We start from the raw sequence: 21604 nt of genomic DNA on the forward strand, positions 1-21604 counted from the left end.
ACACGCAGAATGAGATAGCTGCTCTGAACTTGGAAAGCTGCCTGCATCTGGAGACCCACACCCACACTGGATGTTTCAGACATACATACCATATGTGCTGAAGCTCTCAAGCATCCCCTCTATTAGCCTTTCACTACCTTTCTCACCCTGACCAAACAGCCCCGTAGACAATTTCCTGGGATTAGCAAGCCAACAGGAAAAGCTCGTTGAACAGCAGTCAGACATTTATGGTTCCCAGTACCAGCCCTGGGCTCCAGGTTCTTCTGCTCTGAAAACTCTGCACACAGAAGAAGTAGGAAACAGGAAATGGTTTCTGTCCTCTTTTTTTCCCTCCCTCAATTTAAAAACATTGTTAATGCTCAAGGATAGCTGGCCAACATGTTATGATTACTCAACAGCGTCCTTGCCATATTCAAAGGAAAAAAATGATCTTGTGTTTTATTTTTAATAACAATAGTGTATTTCTTGAGGATCTTTCCTTCCACCATAATTACCAAATTACTCTGGCAGCTGATCTTCAAGGCCTGTTAGAGTTCAAAGGCAGATACTAAAATTGGATTAGGTGAGAGGCTCTGGAAATGCCATTCCCATGTACTTCCCTTCTCCTCTTCCACTATTAAGGATTCCTTTGAATTTCACCTGCTTTCCCAGACTTGCTCCCCTAGCATACCCTCCATTCCATCTTTGCCAAATCTACCTATCCTTCATGCTATCTTTGGAATTGTTTACATTTTGTTGTACTTCCTCTGCTCTTATTTACTTCATATTTATTCTCCTTAAAAAAAGATTTATTGGGGACGCCTGGGTAGCTCAGCAGTTGAGCACCGGCCTTTGGCCCAGGGTCTGATCCTGGAGTCCTGGGATTGAGTCCCACATCAGGCTCCCTGCATGGAGCCTGCTTCTCTCTCTGTCTCTCATGAATAAATAAAATCTTTTAAAAAAATTTATTGATTTTTTTATCAGAGGGAAAGAATTTCAAGCAAACTCCCTGCTGAGCGTGGAGCCCAACATGGACCTCAATCTCACAACCCTGAGGTATATCTTGAAACCTGAGTTGAAATCAAGACTAGGATGCTTAACTGACTGAGCCATTCAGGTGTCCCATATTTGTTCTTAAATCAACTCATGTTTTACTCTTATTTTAAGAGGAAACTTGAAAAAAAAGAGGAAACTTGAAAAAAATTATGTAAATATAGTTGACACATAATGTTCCACTAGTTTCAGTAGTTGTACAGCATAGTGATTTGACAAATTTCGACATTATTCTCTGCTCACAAGTTAGCTATCATCTGTTACTATACAACATTGTTATAATACCATTGACTATATTCCCTATGCTGTGCCTTTTATTCCCATGACTTATTCATTCTGTAACTAGAAGCCTGTACCTCCTACTACCCTTCACCTATTTTGTCCATCTCCTCACCTCCTCCTCTCTGGCAACCATCAGTGTTTGTGGGCCTGTGTCTGCGTCTTATTTGTTGTTTTTAGTTTTTGTTGTTAGATTCAACATATAAGTGAAATCATGTGGTATTGTCTTTCTAAGTCTGACTTATTTCACTTAGTATAAAGCCCCATAGGTCCATCCCTGTTGTCATAAATGTCACAATCTCATCCTTTTTTATGACTGCATGATATATATATATCATATCTTCTTTATCCATTCATCTATCCATGGATGAATAGGTTGCTTCCATGGCTTGGGTCTTGTAAACAATGCTGCAGTAAACATAGGGGTGCATAAATCTTTCAAATCAGTGTTTTCTTTTTCTTTGGTGTATACCCAGTAGTGGAATTATTGGATTATACAGTATTTGTATTTTTAATTTTTTGAGGAAACTCCATACTGTGTTCCACAGTGGCTGCACTAATTTACATTCCTACCGACAGTGTAAGAGGGTTCCCTTTTTTCTACATCCTCACCAAGACTTGTTATTTCTTGTCTTTTTTTGTTTTTAGCCATTCTGACAAGTATAAGGTGATATCTCACTGTGGTTTTGATTTGCATTTCCTTGATGAGGAGTGATGTTGAGCATCATTTCATCATTTCATCATTTCATACCTGTAGGTCTTCTTTGGAAAAAAAATGTCTATTCAGATCCTCTGCCTGTTTTTTAATTGGATCATTTGTTTTTTTGGTGTTGAGTTGTATCAGTTATTTATATATTTTGAGATCATCTCTCTCTTTTTTTTCCAGAACCAAAGAGAGAGAGAGCATGGTGGGGGGAACAGGGGACAGTGGAGGGAGAGGGAGAGAATCTCCATGCTGAGCATGGAGCCCGATGCAGTGCTCGATCTTATCACACTGAAATCATGACCTGAGCCAAATTCAAGAGTCCCACTTTTTTTTTAAGATCCCAAGACCCTGGGATCACCACCTGAGCCAAAGGCAGAATCTCAAACACTGAGCCACCCAGGCATCCCCAGTTCTTTTTATATTTTGAACATTAACCCTTTATCGGATATGTTATTTGCAAGTATCTTCTCCCATTCAGTAAATTGTCTTTTTGTTTTGTTGATTGTTTCCCTTACTGTGCAAAGCCTTTTTATTTTGATGTAGTCCTCAGTTTATTTTGCTTTTGTTTCCCTGGCCTCAGGAGACCTATCTAGAAAAATGTTGCTATGGCTGATGTCAGAGAAATTACTGACTATGCTCTCTTCTAGGATATTTTTTTTCAGGACTTATATGTAGGTTTTTAATCCATTTTGAGTTTATTTTTGGTGTTAGAAATTGGCCCAGCTACATTCTTTTACCTGTAGCTGTCCAGTTTTTCCAGCACCATTTATTTGAAGACATTGTTTTTTTCCTCATTGTATACTCTTGCCTCCTTTGCCATAGATTAATTGACCACATAATCATAGGCTTATTACTGGGCTCTCTCTTCTGTTATACTGGTCTATGTGTAATTTTTGTGCCAGTACCATACTGTTTTGATTACAGTTTTGTAGTATATCTTGAAATCTGAAATTGTTATACCTCCAACTTTATTCTTCTTTCTCAAGGTTGCTTTGGCTATTCAGGATCTTTCGTGGTTCCATACAAATTTTAGTATTATTTGTTCTAGTTCTGTGAAAAATGCTATTGATGTTTTGGTATGGATTGCATTGAATCTGTAGATTGCTTTGGGTAATATGGACATTTTAACAATATTAATTTTTCCAATCTATGAGCATGTAATGTCTTTGCATTTGTGTCATCTTCAATTTCTTTCATTGATGTTGTATTTTATTTTTTTAAATATTTATTCATGGGGCAGCCCCAGTAGCTCAGTGGTTTACTGCCGCCTTTGGCTGGGGTTGTGATCCTGGAGACCTGGGATCGAGTCCCACATCAGGCTCCCTGAGTGGAGCCTGCTTCTCCCTCTACCTCTCTCTCTCTCTCTTTCTCTCTCTCTTTCTCATCTATGAATAAATAAATAAAATCTTTAAAAAAATAAATATTCATTTGAAAGAGAACAAGAGCAAGAGAAAGAGCAGGGGAAGGGCAGAGGGAAAAGGAGAAGCAGATTCCCCACTGAGCAGGGAACCCGGTGTGGGGCTCAATCCCAGGACCTGAGATCATGACCTGAGCTGAAGGCAGTGCTCAACCATTGAGCCACCCAGGCACCCCTCATTGATGTTTTATAGTTTTTGAAAGTACAAGTCTAAAAAAAAAAGAAAAAGAAAGTAAAAGTCTTCCATCTTTGGTTAAATTTATTCCTAGGTATTCTTTTTTTTTTTTTTTTTTTTTTTTTTTTTTTATTCCTAGGTATTCTTTTTGGTGCAATTGTAAATAGTATTGTTTTCTTAATTTCTTTTTTTAAAAATATTTTATTTTTAAGCAATCTCTGAACCCAATGTGGGGCTCAAACCCACAGTTCTGAGATCAAGAGTCACATACTCCACCAACTGAGCCAGCCAGGTGTCCCATTTTATTAATTTCTTTTTTAGGGATCCCTGGGTGGTGCAGCGGTTTGGCGCCTGTCTTTGGCCCAGGGCGCGATCCTGGAGACCCGGGATCGAATCCCACGTTGGGCTCCTGGTGCATGGAGCCTGCTTCTCCATTTGCCTGTGTCTCTGCCTCTCTCTCTCTCTCTCTCTCTGTGACTATCATAAATAAATAAAAATTAAAAAAAATAAAAAAAATAAAATCTTAAAAAAATTTCTTTTTTAAAAAGATTTTTATTTTATTTTTTTAAATATTTATTTATTCGGGATCCCTGGGTGGCGCAGCGGTTTAGCGCCTGCCTTTGGCCCAGGGCGCAATCCTGGAGACCCAGGATCGAATCCCACATCGGGCTCCCGGTGCATGGAGCCTGCTTCTCCCTCTGCCTGTGTCTCTGCCTCTCTCGCTCTCTCTGTGTGACTATCATAAATAAATAAAAAAAAATTAAAAAAAAAATAAATATTTATTTATTCATGAGAGACACAGAGCATGAGAGAGAGAGACAGAGACACAGGCAGAGGGAGAAGCAGGCTCCCCATAGGGTGCCTGATGTGGGATTCAATCCTGGATCTCCAGGATCACAACCCAGGCTGAAGGCAGCGCTAAACTGCTGAGCCACCCGGGCTGCCCCCTAAAAAGATTTATTTTAGAGAGAGAGCACGTGAGCATGTGAGCAGAGGGAAGGGGGAGAGGAAGAGAAAAAGAAATCTCAAGCAGACTCCTGCTGAGTGCACAGTCCGAGACAGGGCTTGCTTGATTCCAGGACCCTGAGATCATTATCTGAGCCGAAACTGAGCCACCCAGGGCCCCCTTGTTTTCTCAATTTCTTTTAAAAAATATTTTATCTATCTATCATCTATCTATCTATCATCTATCTATCTATCATCTATCTATCTATCTATCTATCTATCTATCTATCTATCTATCTATCTATCTATCTATCTAATCTATCCATCCATCCATCTATCTAATTTATCTATCCATCTAGAGAGGGAGTGCCAGCAGGGGGAGGAGCAGAGAGAGAAGAGAGACTCTGTATTGAGTGCATGGAGGCTGACAGCGGGCTCGATCTAACCCAGACACTACAACCTGAGCCGAAATCAAGAGTCAGCCACCTAACTGATTGAGCCACCCAGGTTCCCCTCATTTTCTTAATTTCTAAGAGGAAACTTTTGGAAGCAACCTGAATGTCCAGTGAGGGATGAATGGATAAAGAAAGTGTGTATGGAATATTATTCAGCCATATGAGAGAAGGAAATCCTGCGATTTGTGACAACATGGATGGATTTGAAGGGATTATACTAAGTGAGAGAAGTTAGACAAAGAATACAAATACTATATGATCTCACTTCTATGTGGCATCTAAAAAAAAAACAGGGGCACCTGGGTGGCTAAGTCAGTTAAGCATCTGCCTTCAGCTCAGGTCATGGATGACGAGGTCCTGGGATGGAGCCCCGCGTCTGGCCCCCCACTCAGTAGGGAGTCTGCTTCTCCCTCTCCCTCTGCCCCTGCCCCTCTCTCCACTCATGCTGTCCCTGTCAAATAAATAAATAAAATCTTTAAAAAAAAAAAAAAGGAGCCTGCTTCTCCCTCCTCCTGTGTCTTTGCCTCTCTTTCTCTATGTCTATCATAAATAAATAAATAAATAAATAAATAAATAAATAAATAAATAAATAAATAAATCTTTAAAAAAAAAGGGGGGGGGATCCCTGGGTGGCGCAGCGATTTAGCGCCTGCCTTTGGTCCAGGGCGCGATCCTGGAGACCCGGGATCGAATCCCATGTCAGGCTCCTGGTGCATGGAGTCTGCTTCTCCCTCTGCCTATGTCTCTGCCTCTCTCTCTCTCTCTCTCTTTCTCTTTCTCTGTGTGTGACTATCATAAATAATAAATAAAAGTTTTTTAAAAAATAAAAAAAATAAAACCCCCATATATACACACAAACCAAAAAAATAAAAAATAAAAAATAAAAACTCATAGATCCAGAGAACAGATTGGTGGTTGCCAGAGGCAGGGGGAGGGTGGTAGGTGAAGTAGGTGAAAGGGGCCAAAAGGTACAACTTCCAGTAATAAAATAAATAAGTCCTGGAGGTATAATGTACACCATGGTGACTGTAGTGAGTGATATATTCTAAAGTTGCTAAGAAAATTAATTGTAAAAGTTTTCATAATGAGAAAAAATGTGTAATTATGTATATGATGACTATTAAATAGATTTATCGTGGGGATCATTTTTCAATATATACAAAGGTCAAACCATTATATTGTTACACCTAAAACTAATATGTTTTTATCAATTTTATCTTGATTAAAAATGCCCAAAGTCTGCTTCTTACTCTTAGCTGCTTCAGCAATAAAATAAAATATCTATGTGTGGATGTGAATGTAAGAGGAAATTTGATTACACAAATTAGGAAACAGTGTAACTTGTCTATTATATTATCATAATAAAATGAATAATGTTCTAGATGGTTACTATGCTCTTCTCATTAAGAAAGGTTAAATACAGTGTTGTAGAGGAGTTAAAGACTGGTAAGCACCAAACTGAGACTTCCCCTTGAGATAGATAGAAGGCTTGAAAGAGCTTGAAATGAGACTTTATTATACCATATGACGTAACTGTAGTTGATGCCCTGCCATATACCACCTGAAAGTATTGTGTACATCCCACCCTGTGAAAAACACTAGGTAAGGAGGTTGGTGCCTCCTACATAAATACATAGATCTTACCTAGAGAAGTTATGCTTGAATCTGAGGTTTCTTTTTTTAAAAAATATTTTATTTATTTGAGAGACAGAGAGAGAGCATAAGCAGGGAGAGGGCCAGAAGGGGAGGGGGAAGCAAACTCCCTGCTCAGCAGGGAGCCTGAAGCGGGGCTTGATCCCAGTATGCTGGGATCATGATCTGAGCTGAAAGCAGATGCCTAACCGACCAAGCCACCCAGGCACCGCATGAAGTTTCTGTACTAACTAAATAAAACAGAGGTGAAAATACCCTGGATAATGTGGCACATAATAATCTCTCGATGAATGCTGGCTGAATGTTTATGTGCAACTATGAAGGGCTATGTAAATGAAGTTATTACCCTAGCTTGCGTTGGTTGATAAAATGATAGTCCCTGATAGAGCAGGACACGTCAACCTTGAAGAGAAAAGGAAGTTGGCCCAGATTGACTCAGGAAATCCCTAGGAAACTAGACGTGTATTTGAGGTGTCAAAAAGGAAGAAAATAGGAAGTACGGAGATCACATTAACCACCCCCTTTAGCTTAGTCCAGAGCTGTCTTTGAATTCTGTGCCACTCAAAGCAAACTTCATCTTGGATAAACGTTCAGCCTCAGAAGTTTGAGAGTCAGTTTCAGGCCCCTGAGAACTTTTATTGCATCAAGTGGGGAAGCCAGCCGCTAAATAAAGGGAAGAAATTACTTCCAGTCATTCTTCAAATGCAATAGAAATATTAGCATTGCCTATTCACATGTCCAAGATACAGTCTTTATCTGTTTTAAATCAGCATAGAAAAGGAATGTCATGCCTTAGATGTGTCAGAAACTGATCTTAATAATATTTTACCGTGGCAAAACGCTTTGGAATTTGCAAAGCATCTTCCATTTGAATACCTTATTTAATCCTCACCATTACCCTTTGAAAATATCCAAAGCCTCTTTAACATTCATTTTGGTTTTTTGTTTTGTTTTGTTTGTTTTGTTTTAAAGATGGTGGAGGTAAAGATCCCTGGGTGGCTCAGTGGTTAAGGGTCTGCCTTCGGCCCAGGGTATGATCCTGGAGCCCCAGGATCAAGTCCCTCATCGGGCTCCCTGCATGGAGCTTGCTTCTCCCTCTGCTTGTGTCTCTGCCTCTCTCTTTGTGTCTCTCATGAATAAATAAATAAAATCTTAAAAAAAAAAAAAAAAGAGTTGGATGCATAACCAACTGAGACACCCAGACACACCTAACATTTATTTGTATAGCATAGGCATAAATTTCATGCTCCTAGAAATCCTGATACTTGCCTTTATTTTTTTTCCTGTGATTTATGAGGGGAAATTATAAGAGACTTTGTCTATCAGTTTCTTCACAGGCAATAACTGTGAACAATTGCAATGTTCTTATAAATAAACTAGTGAAGATAATTTTGGCCAGTGAATGTTTTATAAGGTAATTTATTGAAATGAGAGCTAAATTTGGAATTGTTAATTCAGCTATGCAGATTGTTTCACTGTAAGCGCCACGCCCCAGCTGAGACTCTGCAGATGGGAAAGACAACTCACTGAGCTCAGAAGGACAGCACTGGCTGTGCCAGCTCGTACAATCCACAGCTTTCTGGCCAGGATTGCAGAAGTGTGGCTTCCCTGTCAAAGGAGAAAGGATAGCAGCTGAGCAGAAGAGAAAGTTAAAAAGGAAAAGCCTCACTATTACCTGAAATTGCACTGATTTTGGTTTGTCCAAAAGCTATTTCCCCTTTCAAAGTCACTTTGTGAGCATTGACCATACCAGAATGATCAGCATTCTCTGTGGCTGGCTGAAGGGTGAGTCAGGATTCTAAATTCTGGCTGCAGTGCTAGGGAAAATGGAAACACCAGTGAAGGAGTACATGATGATGTCAGCAGTTTCCAAGGGCTGATTAAAATGCTGAAAATCATAGTTTTGTGATGCAATAAATGCATCTGAATGCCCTCCCGCCAAATGAAGCAAAGGGTTTGCTAAAGACAAATCTAAGGACTCATGGCATTTGCTCACAAGCAGGCAGAAATTTTGATAAGCTCTGCCTGGCATTCAACATGCCATTATATTGTTGGCATTTAACAGATGCAAAGGAGGCACTACACAGTGTGGGGATTGCAGTAGTCTCCCCAAACTCTTGGTGGGTAGCCCTGAGTAACATTCCCTGAATGAAATCACTCTGTCTCTTCATCAATTATCCAAATCCAAGTTTCAAAAATTCTTTATCCATTTCTAAACTTTGCATCACATTGAGAAACAATGATCACCAAAATGTCAACACATACGATTTCATGTAACTGATAACATGTAACATGTAACTGATACTGTGTTGAGCACAGTCGCTAAATGCACTACCATGATTAAGTACTGGTGATCTGAATCCAGGTGTAATGCCTGATTCCTATCACCTGAGCTCTTAACCACTGTGCCTCCCCATAAACATGATTAGTATCCCAAACATATAAAAAATGTTTTCAAATCAATAAAAGACAAACAACAAAATGAGCAAAATCTGCCCTTCTCGAAAGAGGAAACTTGGACAACCTACAAATATATGAAGATGATGATCAGCCTCACTGCTAATATGATCCATAGGAAGTTACTTTAAATGAATGCATCTGCTTTTCTTGTAAGAAAAAAATTGGTGGTTTTATTTTGAACCTTTAAAAACTATTTTCAAATGATGTTCTCTTGCCAGTTATTTTGCAGAAGTAGAGATAGTTTCAATTTGAGATCACAGAGGAGGAAGCCAACTGATGGAATGCTCACTAAATTATTAGTGTTTCATATTTTTTAAAAGATTCTATTTATTTATTCATAAGAGATACAGAGAGACGCAGAGACACAGGCAGAGCGAAAAGCGAGCTCCCTATGGGGAGCCAGATTCAGGACTCGATTCCAGGACCCCAGGATCATAACCTGAGCCGAAGACAGATGCTCAACCACTGAACCACCCAGGTGCCCCCAGTGTTTCATATTTTCCTTACCATGTTAGTATTTCCTATACTGTCACTTTAATGAGTCAATGGGAAATTGTAAGATTGGGTTTCAATAACTACTAGGAGGCTGGAAGCTTTGTATTTAAGCACATACTCTATCTCTGAAGCCTGCCCTGTCATTTATTCACTCTCTGCCCTTGGCGGAATACGTGAATCTTCTGGAATTGTATTTCTTCACGGGATTAATAAAAGTACGTATCTCAATGAGGTTTTGTGTAAACTTATAAAGAGGTTATAAACAATGACTGGCATATAATAAGCACTCCATAATAATAAAAATCATAGATAACACTTTAATGGTAATTATGCTAAGCCCTGTTAAAGAAATTATATATACTACCAGCTATTCTTAGTATAACTGATAATATTTCGGGATTTAGCTTAGTAAACTATGTTTTAGCTTCAGAAACAGACAGGAGTGGTGAAACAATTTACACTTAACTTTAGTTGCATACTTTCCAAGTCAAGTCATAGAGCCTCTTTCCCTGTAGGCAGAGAAAACAGGACATGGAAGGATTTAGAAAGACAGATACGATATCATCTCCATTTAACAGCAGAATTTAAGGCATGTACTATGCAATTGGGCATTTTAGCGGAAATTAAGAGTTGGCAGGTATTGCTGCTCAACTGGTATTTTAAGGAATCCTGAATCATGCTGAATCATAGCATTTTAGCTGGTCCTCCTCAGGACACTTAATACTTTCTTATAGCCCATTACATCTTGCAAGATCTTCAAGGGCAAAGTCTATGTCTAAACTAGTCACGTTTGTAACACACTGCTGACCACAATATGTGTGGGTAGACTGGGTAAGACTGAACATTGGAAGGGAGGAGAGGAGAAAATACGTTTCCAGGATAGGGACTCTTTCTTCATATATGGTTGGCAGTTTATCTTTTGAGTGGAGTGGCTTTTTCTTTTCTTATTTTCAAACATCTCTAGTGAGATAGGTGTACCCAAGGGCATATCCAAACACAAATGACTGTAGTTAAATTCCATCATAAACCTCTGGAGACAGAATGCCTCATGATCAGTCTGGTTCTGTTAATAGTAATAGTTATTACAGAAAGCTGGATGCCAGGTAGAAAAGAGCCATTATCTGTTACTACTCCTAGAGCTGAGAAGTGAAGACCACATTATGTTTCCATTCCTTCCATTTAAGTCTTTTGAAACCTACAGAAGAACATTATGTCCACTATTTCATACCCACCCTCTTTTTTTTTTCTTTTTTTTAACATTAGGAACATTCTGTCCCTGGGTCTATAATAAATATCAAACATTTTATGTAGTATTGTGTTTGGAGTGATAAGTCAAAGTCAGACAAAAATAGGAATTTATGGTTACTATGACAATTTAACTAGTCCTCTTGGATGTACCCAAGGTGGACTTCCTCCATTTAGCCTGTTGCACTAATACTGACTCAATGCTTGGGCTTAGGAAATCATGGAATGATTGTCTTCAATTACCATCCTACTACTTACCTCGAGATATTATAAAGATTAATCTGTTAGGGAGGGGAAATCTGTAAAGCTGTGTAAGATTCTTGGGAATAAAACTCTTTAAGCACAAAACACTGTTTTATTATTGGTAACTGTGGTGTTATATAACTCAATACATAAACAGCTAGGCAATTCAATCTTACTGGAAATAGGACATTTCATACTGAATTCTAAAATATTTTTACTTTAGTTGTCTTGGTTTAAAAAAAGCTTAAAAAGTCATTGGTCCTTGAAATAGTTCATTCACTCTTAGATAATTGCTAACCTTTACCAAATACTGTGTTGAGCACAGTCGCTAAATGCACTACCATGATTAAGTACTGGTGATCTGAATCCAGGTGTAATGCCTGATTCCTATCACCTGAGCTCTTAACCACTGTGCCTCCCCATAAACATGATTTCAAAAGTCATACAGCCTGGGGACTGGGAGAATTCAATGAGATGAGACTAAAGGCAAAGAACAGCTGGAGTCTTCACAGCTACTCACTGAATTAATGCTACAAACAAGGACTGTTCAGCAGTTTTAACATCGTAATAGATCTGTGCAATTAATTTCAAGTACCATGGTCATTAAAAGAATGAGAAGTAAATCTCCGGGATGTACCAGCCAACAATATGGGCTACATCCTAACCTTGAGGAGCATATTAAGCTTTAGTAGGAGACTATAGTTAATTTCAGGGCTTTTAGAGCTCAAGAGACTGGGGTACTTCTTTTTTTTTTTTTTTTTTTCCTGTTTCCAACAAAAGCTGTTCCAAGATGGCACTCACAATTCTAGAAAATCTTAGTTCACATTCAATAATTTACATTGTTTTCATCCTGAAAGAGTATCAATGACGACACACACAGTCTTTTTGGGACAAGGTAAGGGATCCCAACCGGAGGCCGTTCCTGAACACGAGAGCCCGGCCAGGTGGCTCTCCTGGCACTTGCTACCCTAAGTTGCAGGATGTCCTTCACCGATGTGTGAAGCGGTCCCAGGGGGAGTCGTGAGGCAGAGGGTCCGGGGCCCTCCCTCCGCCATCTTCACACACTCCGCAGGGCAGGTCCCATCCCTCATCTGGGACATTTGGGGCGCACATGGTCCTAGGGCGCGGCGGTGAGGGTCTACCGTTAAGAGGTGTAAGCAGCGGCCATTCCAGGCTCTGCCTGGGTCACACAAAAACCAAACCAAAACTCGGGGCCGGGACCCATGGCCACAGTAACTTGTTACTTGGAGCTGCGACTTTCCCCCGAAATTGGGATGTGCGGATTAGAAACCGGGAACCAACTGACGAGCTCTAGGAACCGGGGCCGAGCTCGTAAAGCCAGTCAGAGCCACAAGCTTGGGGGCAAGCGCTTCTCCTGAGCCCCAGAAGGGACCGGAATTTTCCCTGACCCCACGCTAATCACAGCCACTTCACGAAGACCTGCCCTCTGGCACCCCTCGGCGCCCGCTGCCGCGAGAGACCACCAAGGCCCGGACGACCCAAGTTCCCCGGCGGGGGGAGCGGCCAGGAATAGGGTCGGGGCCGGCGGTTCCGGGCGGGAAAGGCCGCGCGCGGGGCACGGCGGGAAAGGCCGCGGCGCGCGGAGGCCGAGGCCCGCCCCACGCCGCGCCGCGCTCAAGCTGGGCGGCCCTCCTCGGGGCGGCTCTGATTGGCCGCCGGAACTCCGCGTGCTGATTGGCCGCGTGGGCGAGGCGGAGGAGAGCCGTGCGCAGCGGCGTGTGTGGGGCCGTGTGCAGACCCGCGTGTGGCGCAGGCAAGGACCCTGAAAATAAACAGCCGCTACCTTGTGAGCCGCCTTCCCCGGGCCCGCGTCCGAGTCTCCGCCGCTGCGGACCCGCTCAGACGCCGAAGGTGAGGGCCCGGAGCAGGGCCTGGGGGCGGGGGGCATCCGCGGGGCGGGCGGTGGCCGAGGCGGACGGAGAGGTTGGGAGCGGCTCGGCGGCGATGGCGGCCGCGCTCTGGCCTGCTCTGCTGCTGCGTCAGGCGGGAAACTCGGCTGCTGCAGCCGTCCCGGGCCCAGGTTTCCGGGCTGCCGCAGTCGGGCGACCCCGCCGCCCTTCCTTCCGTCTTGGGAAGCCGGGCCGCCGGGCCTCGGGGCCTCTCCCAGGGCCGGGCCGCGCCCCAGGCCGCGGCCTCAAGCGACGGCGGCCCGGGCCGTGCGCCCTTGGGACTGAAGCCCTGAGACCTCGGGGGTCGCGGGTGCGGGACGGAGGGGCGATTTGGCGGGAACTTACTGGGGGGAGGCTGCGGGTGGGGAGGGTCGGGGGTGTTTCTGCGGGCCATGTGCTGGGGTCGGGGGCCCGGCGGGCCATGTGCCAAGGGTCCTGAAGGCGCGCTGGTCCTAGGGCGGTGGGATACTCCGCCTGCAGGCCTGCGAAGCCTCGAAATTCGTACTCTGCGTACTTGGTAGCTTTCCGATTCTTGAGTTCTTACGGTGGTTCAAATGTTGAGTTACTTCTCTTGACAGTGTAACTCGAAAAGAGGCAGATAGGACTGGCTTTCCGTGAATCAACGAAATCCAGTCATTTCTTGGATTAATTAAACGGGTACAACTTAATCTAAAAATGAGACCTGGAAGTTAATGAGCCAGTCCCCATCTAGATATTCCAAATGTGCAAGCCTATTTTAGGACGACATAATTGCCCACATTTGGTTTTGGGTGTTGATTTTATTATGGGTAAGGCTTATGCTTGTTGCCACATGTTAACCACATGGCCTCAGCCACAGGGCACTTCCAAAGGAAGTCGATACATCTGGTCTCCGAGGTCTTAGAAAAAGAAAATACTGCTCAGTAGCCCTCTGTGACTTGGGATAGTGTGTTTCAGTCATTATCCAGAAAGAGTAAGAAGCCCAAGAGTCTGGATTACTCGTTTCTTTTAAGGTAAAGGGAGATTAATTTACATCCTCCTACCCCAAATTATTCAAGTTTTTTAAAAAACCTGTTTCTCCTTTCCTGTTGTTTGATCCAATTTTTGGAACATAACCAGTTACTTTCTGCATGGACATGTTATCTTAACTAAGATAGCAACTTGTTACTCTTTTTGCTCAAGCACTATAAATTGCATATACGATTTTGAGGGTTCTTAAAAGATGAATGAAATGAAATTCCTACATCTTAGATTTTTTTCTTCTGCAAAGCAGTCCTTCTCGAATGCTTAAAAATTACTCTGATCCTGGTTTAATCAAACCCCTACAAAATGCCACGTTCATAGGTACATGCTGTGTTTAGCTTGTTGAGCCTGATTCTTGTCTACAAGGAGCTCTCTGTACTGGAATAAAAAAGGAATAATTTATTAGATTCCCTGGGGCTGAATTAAGGACTTAAAATTTTTTCCAGATCGCAGTTGTCGGCAACCGTTTTTTTCTTAAACTAACAATATATGTTTGTGTACTTATCTGCATATGTCACATTAGAAAACTTGGGTAAGTCCTGGCAAACTAAATATCCGCGTTTCATACTGATGATGAGAGGTAATATATTTCAAACAAATATGGAGTCCGTAAAAAATATTCTGAGCCAGATCAATAGAAGACCAAAGGGCATTTATTACACTAGCATTTGAACAACTGGAACAGGCAGAGTAACCTCTTCCTTAAGGTATTATTTTTTTTTTTTTTTTTTATTTTTAAGATTTTATTTATTCATGATAGTCACAGAGAGAGAGAGAGAGAGAGAGGCAGAGACACAGGCAGAGGGAGAAGCAGGCTCCATGCACCGGGAGCCCGATGTGGGATTCGATCCCGGGTCTCCAGGATCGCGCCCTAGGCCAAAGGCAGGCGCCAAACCGCTGCGCCACCCAGGGATCCCCTCCTTAAGGTATTATTAATGGGTTTTGCAAATGGCTATATGACTTTTTGGGGTATCTGTCCTTTTTAAAATCTAATGAAAATATGGTACAAATGGGAAGTTATCAAATTGGTACTTAAAAGCAATAGAACCACAGTTTGACTAATTGGAATGATTGGTCTGTTGGCTAAGCACTTGACCACAAGAGAGATTTTGCTTTTTCTTGCAGGAGTGAGAGTTTTAAAAAATTGTTGGCTGCTTTTTTCTTCCTAGCCTTCTGACAGTTAAGTGGAGAGCCAGAAGACTGATGCCAAGGCATCCTGGCCTGCTATGTGGAGAATGCTCTTTCCCTACTGTCTCACTTTAATAGAACTCCTATTCTGGCAGTGTCTGATGCTGCCGCAGTAAGAGCATAATAATGAGAATTCCGGTAAATTGTGCACCATTTTCATGTTGTAAAAAACTGCTGGAGTAATAAAATGAGAGCTTGTGACCACCCAAAATGCAAGTTGTAAGTAGATGGACTCTATTAATCAGTAGTATGAGAGTGTAGTATAGTGATCAGCTGCAGCGACTCCATAATTACAAATGAGGCTATTAACTAGTGGAATCAGATAGCCAGTGTTTGGATCTGTGGTGACACTCTTAAGTACTTACCACAGAGAAAGTTAAGAAAATCTATCTTGGCTTAAAATTCAGGAAAGCTGTATGGTGGTATACTGTGAATAAGTTTATATATGGCTGTGGATTTTTAAAAAGTTTATCAGTTCTAGTTTCGATTTATCTAAAGAGAACAAAGACTTTTTACATTGAAAACTAATGTGTTTTTCAAAGTCTCAGATCTGGGCAGCCCTGGTGGCACAGCGGTTTAGCGCCGCCTGCAGCCCCGGTTGTGATCCTGGACACCCGGGATCGAGTCCCACGTGGGGCTCTCTGCGTGGAGCCTGCTTGTGTCTCTGTCTGTCTCTCTCTGTGTCTCTCTATGAGTAAATAAATAAAATCTTTAAAAAAATAAAGGAAGTTAAGGAGACTGAAGATCTGAGACTTTTTTTTTATCAGTAAAATGGGGACAAGAATACATAACTTGCAGGGTTGTAAGGATTATAGATAATACGTTTATTAACCTTTGAGTCATACTAGATAGCTATTAAATTAAATCTCTTTGGGGGGGGGCGTAATTATGGCAGGAGCCAGGATAAGAACCCAGAATTGTTCCAGTATTACACTGTGGTCTCCATTATTCTGGTCCGAATGCAAGTAATGTACAGTGTAACTTGCTTCCTTCCCTCCTGTCTGTAGTTTTTTTATTTATCTTAAAACAGTCTGAAGTGTTTTAGGACCATGTTGGAACACTAAACTGATTTATTACAGCATCATGATGAGTAAGTACATTCAGGGGGCAAAATCTCTCCTATGGTCTGGATGTAGTTAGGTCAGCAATGTGGAGGAGTCAGGGATAACCCTAAACTTGAGGGAAATAACTAGAAAAATACAGTAAATACACATTATCTATATTAGGAAAGCCATATAAAACAATAAAGATAGCCAGATCCATATCATAACTTTGTTCCCCACGACCCCCTACACTTGCCTGTCACTATTTATTTTAGATATAGGGAGAGTTAGGGCTTTCTATTCATTGGAACTCCCATTGTTAGTCTTGTCAGTGACCTGTTAAGATTTAAGTGGTTTGGGTGGGGGTGAATGGGTGACGGGCACTGAGGGGGGCACTTGACGGGATGAGCACTGGGTGTTATTCTGTATGTTGGCAAATTGAACACCAATAAAAAATAAATTTATTATTAAAAAAAGATTTAAGTAGTTTACTGGCTTTGCTCTTAGTATCAAAAAATGTGGAAAAATTACATTGATGAAGACAAGTTAGTATAACCAATAATGTTTTGGTATCAATTCTAGGATTTAATCCTAGATGAGTATAAAATAGACTCTTAATTATATACTGGCCCTCTCAGTAAATTTTCAAGCAGTATCTTGACTGCCTTACTGCTGCCTGGCATGCCCTGTGTTCCTACATTTCTTTGTGTGGTTTGTGTCATGCAAATTTGGTAGACAAAAAATGAAGTGGAAACATACCTGATGTCTGTTGTTGCAAATATGAAATCATTTGGCATTCACCCATTTTTCTTACCTCTTCTCCAGTCCACTCAGGAAGTAGACTTTATGAGATGGGAAACTTGAGTATAAGCAGTTGCCCTCTTCTAAACTTGTTCTGTAGGGATCCCTGGGTGGCGCAGCGGTTTAGCGCCTGCCTTTAGCACAGGGCACGATCCTGGAGACCCGGGATCGAATCCCACGTCAGGCTTCCGGTGCATGGAGCCTGCTTCTCCCTCTGCCTGTGTCTCTGCCTCTCTCTCTCTCTGTGTGACTATCATAAATAAATAAAAATTAAAAAAAAAAGAATAATTTAAACTTGTTCTGTAGGCATTGCATGGGGGGGGGGGTGTTTCTAATCCACCTGTAAGCAATCTAACTTAATTGGAGTGGAAAGGAAAGAATAAGCAGAAGACGTAAGCCCTTAAAGTTTTTTAAGTTGAGCATCTGGTAAGGACAAGACACCTGGTAACAATTCTCATCACAGATCAATTTTATCATCCTTTCCTGATAAGGACAGACCTCAAGTGTCTGAGGTAACAGCACAGATGGTTCAGTGGTTAACCCAGGTTTAGCTATTAGGATCCTCAAATCTTTTTACTGTCTGATGATAACATCAGTGTAGATACAGCGATGATTGCTAAAGCAGCAAAAGGAAGAAAATAAATGCTCACCTTCTGCCTGGGAACAGTGGAAAATACAACATTTTGTCTTTTATCTTTATTAGTAAATATGTTTTGTAGCATTCCATAAAATATTAGGTCTGGCAGCCCCGGTGGCACAGCGATTTCGCCTGGAGACCCGGGATCGAGTCCTGCATCGGGCTCCCTGCATGGAGCCTGCTTCTCCCTCTGCCTGTGTCTCTGCCTCTCTCAATCTCTCTCTGTTTCTCATGAATAAATAAATAAAATCTTAAAAAATACATATTAGTGAGGTCTAGTTGATTGTGAATTCTTGGAGTAATAGGGTTTTATTAGATAATCCAAAATAAGCATTCTTGAATTTAGATTGATAGTCTATCCTCAATGAGTACATAATTTGGGACTCCTGGGTGGCTCAGCGGTTGAGCGTCTACCCTCAACTCAGGATGTGATCCTGTGGTCCTGGGATCGAGTCTCCCGCATCAGGCTCCCTGCATGGAGCCTCCTCCTCCCTTTGCCTCTCTCTCTCTGTCTCATGAATAATCTTTAAAAAATGAGTACATAATTTAAAATTTTTTTGCCTTTTTTTTTTTTTTTAGATTTTATGAGAGAAAGGGGATAGAAGGGGTAGCGGGAAAGGGGGAACAAACTCCCCACTGAGTGGAGAGTCTGACATGGTACTTGGACCTGATCCCAAGGATGCTAGGATCATGACCTGAGCTGAAGGCAGATGACCAAATCACCTGAGCCACCCTGGTGCCCCTATGTTGTTACTTTATTATTATCATCGTTTTTAAAGATTTATTTGACCGAGAGCAAGCAAGCACCAGCTGGGGGAGTGGCAGAGGGAGGAGGAGAAGCAGGCTTCTTCTGAAATGGGGGAGCCAGATGCAGGGCTCAATCCTAGGATCCCGGGATCAGACCTGAGCCAAAGGCAGACGCTTAACCAACTGAGCCACCAGGGGGCCCTCCTACGTTGTTACTTTAATGGTGCAGTAATTCTTGTCATAGCAAGAATTGAGGTGGTGTTAGTACTTAGATTGGGTTGGGTCTGTACAAGAAACAATTTGTTTCATTCACAAATGACTATTAGCTGCCCCCCCCCCCCAGCAGTTAAAATACTGAGTATAACTGCTACTGAAAGGATAATTATATGGGGTGTTGTGATGATTGAAAGGTGAATTATTTGGTCTCTGCCTTCAAGGAATATGATAAAAGTCAATATGGTAGTGTCAGACAAATACTAATAAAGAACTATGGGTTTTGAGAGTTCCAGGCTGAGAGATGTGGTCAGATTCTTTTATAAGAGTTGGCATTTGAGTTGGCTGTTGAAGGTTGGAAAACGTTGTGACAGGTGGAGAGGGCGGAGGCAGGACAGTGCGGCAAAATTCCAGCCAGGAGTAGTCATAGGCAGAATCACAGACTCATAATTCTCAGCTGTCTTACCTTACTGCCTCTTCTTTTCTTAGAGATGGCATATAGCTCTCTAAAGATCTTTTAACTAAATACATTTGTATATAAGATGAATATTAGGATGGGAACCTACTTCTAGGATAAGTGGCAGGACTCTAAAACATTGTGGGAATTGGTTGGTTTAATGTTACTGAAGAAATAAATCTATCACAAGGGACTTGGAAAATGTAGATAGAATAGCTAAATGACTGGCTTGGCCCAAGAGGGAGAAGACAATGGAGAAACAGTTCATGAATAATCTACCTGTAGATTAATCAGTTCTTAAGTAGTTCTTTATTTTTTTAAAGATTTTAAAAGAGAGGAAGAGGCAGAGACACAGGCAGAGGGAGAAGCAGGTGCCATGCAGGGAGCCCGACGTGGGACTTGATCTGGGTCTCCAGGATCACGCCCTGGGCTGAAGGCGGCGCCAAACCACTGAGCCACCTGGGCTGCCCCTTAAGTAGTTTTTTAAATTCATATTACTGTGCTGAAAATAAACCCAATTACCTGTTGACTTTATTCCACTGATAAACATGATGATGTGTTATAATGCATTTCTTTTGTACTTTATTAAATAAACAAGGTCCTTTTAAAGCAGCAGTCTAAAGGAAAGATTGCCTAGAACCATCGTTTCTTTAGCTTTGGAATGTATAGGACTGTAGTATTTTGTAAAACATAAGTGTCTTGTTCATATATATGTATGTGTATATAGATATATAATATAATTTAAGATTGAGAGTGTAGAGGGGAGCAAGGAGAGAGAACCTTCAGCAGATGCCCTGATGAATGTGGAGCCTGATGCAGGGCTTCATCTCAACCTGACATCATGCCTCAGCTGAAATCCAGACTTAGCTGCTTAGGGATCCCTGGGTGGCGCAGCGGTTTGGTGCCTGCCTTTGGCCCAGGGCGCGATCCTGGAGACTCAGGATCGAATCCCACATCAGGCTCCCGGTGCATGGAGCCTGCTTCTGTCTCTGCCTCTCTCTCTCTCTCTATCTCTCTCTCTCACTCTGACTATCCTAAATTTAAAAAAAAAGACTTAGCTGCTTAACCAACTGAGCTACCCAGGCACCCCTCTTGTTTAAATATTAAGTGACAAACTACTCAGGACTTGTCAGATTGCCTGTATTACTTTGTAAAAAGAAATGATCATTTCTCTGCAAATAACTCATTGACATCAGTAGTTAAATATGCTTAAATTGGTCTGGCTATAAACTAGAGAAGGTGCAAAAGGAAAATGAGGGTGGAGGGGAGGACAAAGTACTATAAACTCTTTTCTGTGATTTTTTTTTTTTTTTTAAGATTTTATTTATTTATCATGAAAGACACAGAGGCAGAATCATAGGCAGAGGGAGAGGTAGGCTCCATGTGGGATTTGATCTCAGAACTCTGGGATCACACCCTGAGCCAACCAGGGGTTCCTCTTTTCTGTGACTTTTTAATTACTTTTTACCCTAACTCTTCTCTCCGGTGGAAACTAGTACTTAATATGATTTAGAAGGCTAATACCAGTAAAAGAAAGCAAATGTAATCTCATTATTTTACAAAAATACATTTTTAATCTTCACTGGCTGTTTTCTTTTTTTCTTCTGACTAGAAATATGCATTATGCATCTGAAACAACTATTTTTAAAGATTTGTTTGAGAGACAATTGGGGGGAGGGGTAAGAGAGGGAGGAGAGAATCTTAAGCAGACTCCCAGCTGAGCATAGACTCAGATGCAGGTCTTGATCCCAAAACCCGTAAGATCATGACCTGAGTCACCCAGGCACCCTAGAATCTATGGACTCTTGAGTATTCTGTGCAGGTACCTGCCTGTACTTCCCTCATCCCCTTTTTTGGTAATGTGTTTATATGGCAAGTGGCAAGAATTGATAGAAAGATCCCTTTGAAAACTTACTCTGAATCTGATTGCAGAGACTTGGGATAAGTATTGAGTTCTTTTGAATATTTGACAATGGAAACTTTTGAAACTGAACTTTAGCTTAATTTTTAGTTACTAGATTCTCTATAACTTAGTGATGAACCGGTTACTGAAAGGATGATTGGGAGGGGGGCCTTGTCCATTTTACTGTCATTTGAGTTTGGTGCTGTGGTTGATTTGGATAATTCCACTATCCAGTCTTACTCAGTTGAAGCAGTATCTTTTGCTAGATCATAGTGCTTATGGCTTTGAGAAGATAGTTTAAAAAGTTGGTGTGCCATGGCTTGACACTGGAAATAAGGGTAAAAATATTCGGATGTGGAAGTGTGGAAATGTAAAGATTAGATTGTTCTGAGCTAGTTTGTTTTTTAAAAACCACTTTCCTAGGAGTTTCTCCTACAACATTCCATTCTATTCCAGGAATAGTTCCTGTTTATTTTTAGATTGTTACATAAGAAGTGTAAAATTCATTTACTTATTGGGAGATTTGCCCCCCTCCCCCATTTTTAAATAATACCCAATAAAGGAATCTATTGTGAAGTTCCAAGTAGCCTTGTTTTAA

The 21604-nt window shown here is 41.5% G+C and overlaps 1 protein-coding gene across 6 annotated transcripts in view; it reads left to right on the top strand.

The window, feature by feature from the left end:
• The window catches only part of CNBP (CCHC-type zinc finger nucleic acid binding protein), a 68614-nt gene that overhangs the window by 43207 nt on the left and 3803 nt on the right, over nt 1-21604 (top strand). For 4 of the 6 annotated variants that reach the window (XM_077857631.1, XM_077857629.1, XM_077857634.1 and 1 more), the window contains exon 1: nt 12816-12977. The exons of the other annotated variants lie outside the window; for them this stretch is intronic. The gene's annotated coding sequence lies outside the window, so the exon portion shown is untranslated. Of the gene's footprint in view, nt 1-12815; nt 12978-21604 lie in introns of those variants that run through there. 6 annotated transcript variants of the gene reach the window in all.

This window comes from Canis aureus, chromosome 19 (assembly GCF_053574225.1).
Source record: "Canis aureus isolate CA01 chromosome 19, VMU_Caureus_v.1.0, whole genome shotgun sequence".
Classification (NCBI taxonomy): Eukaryota; Metazoa; Chordata; class Mammalia; order Carnivora; family Canidae; genus Canis; species Canis aureus.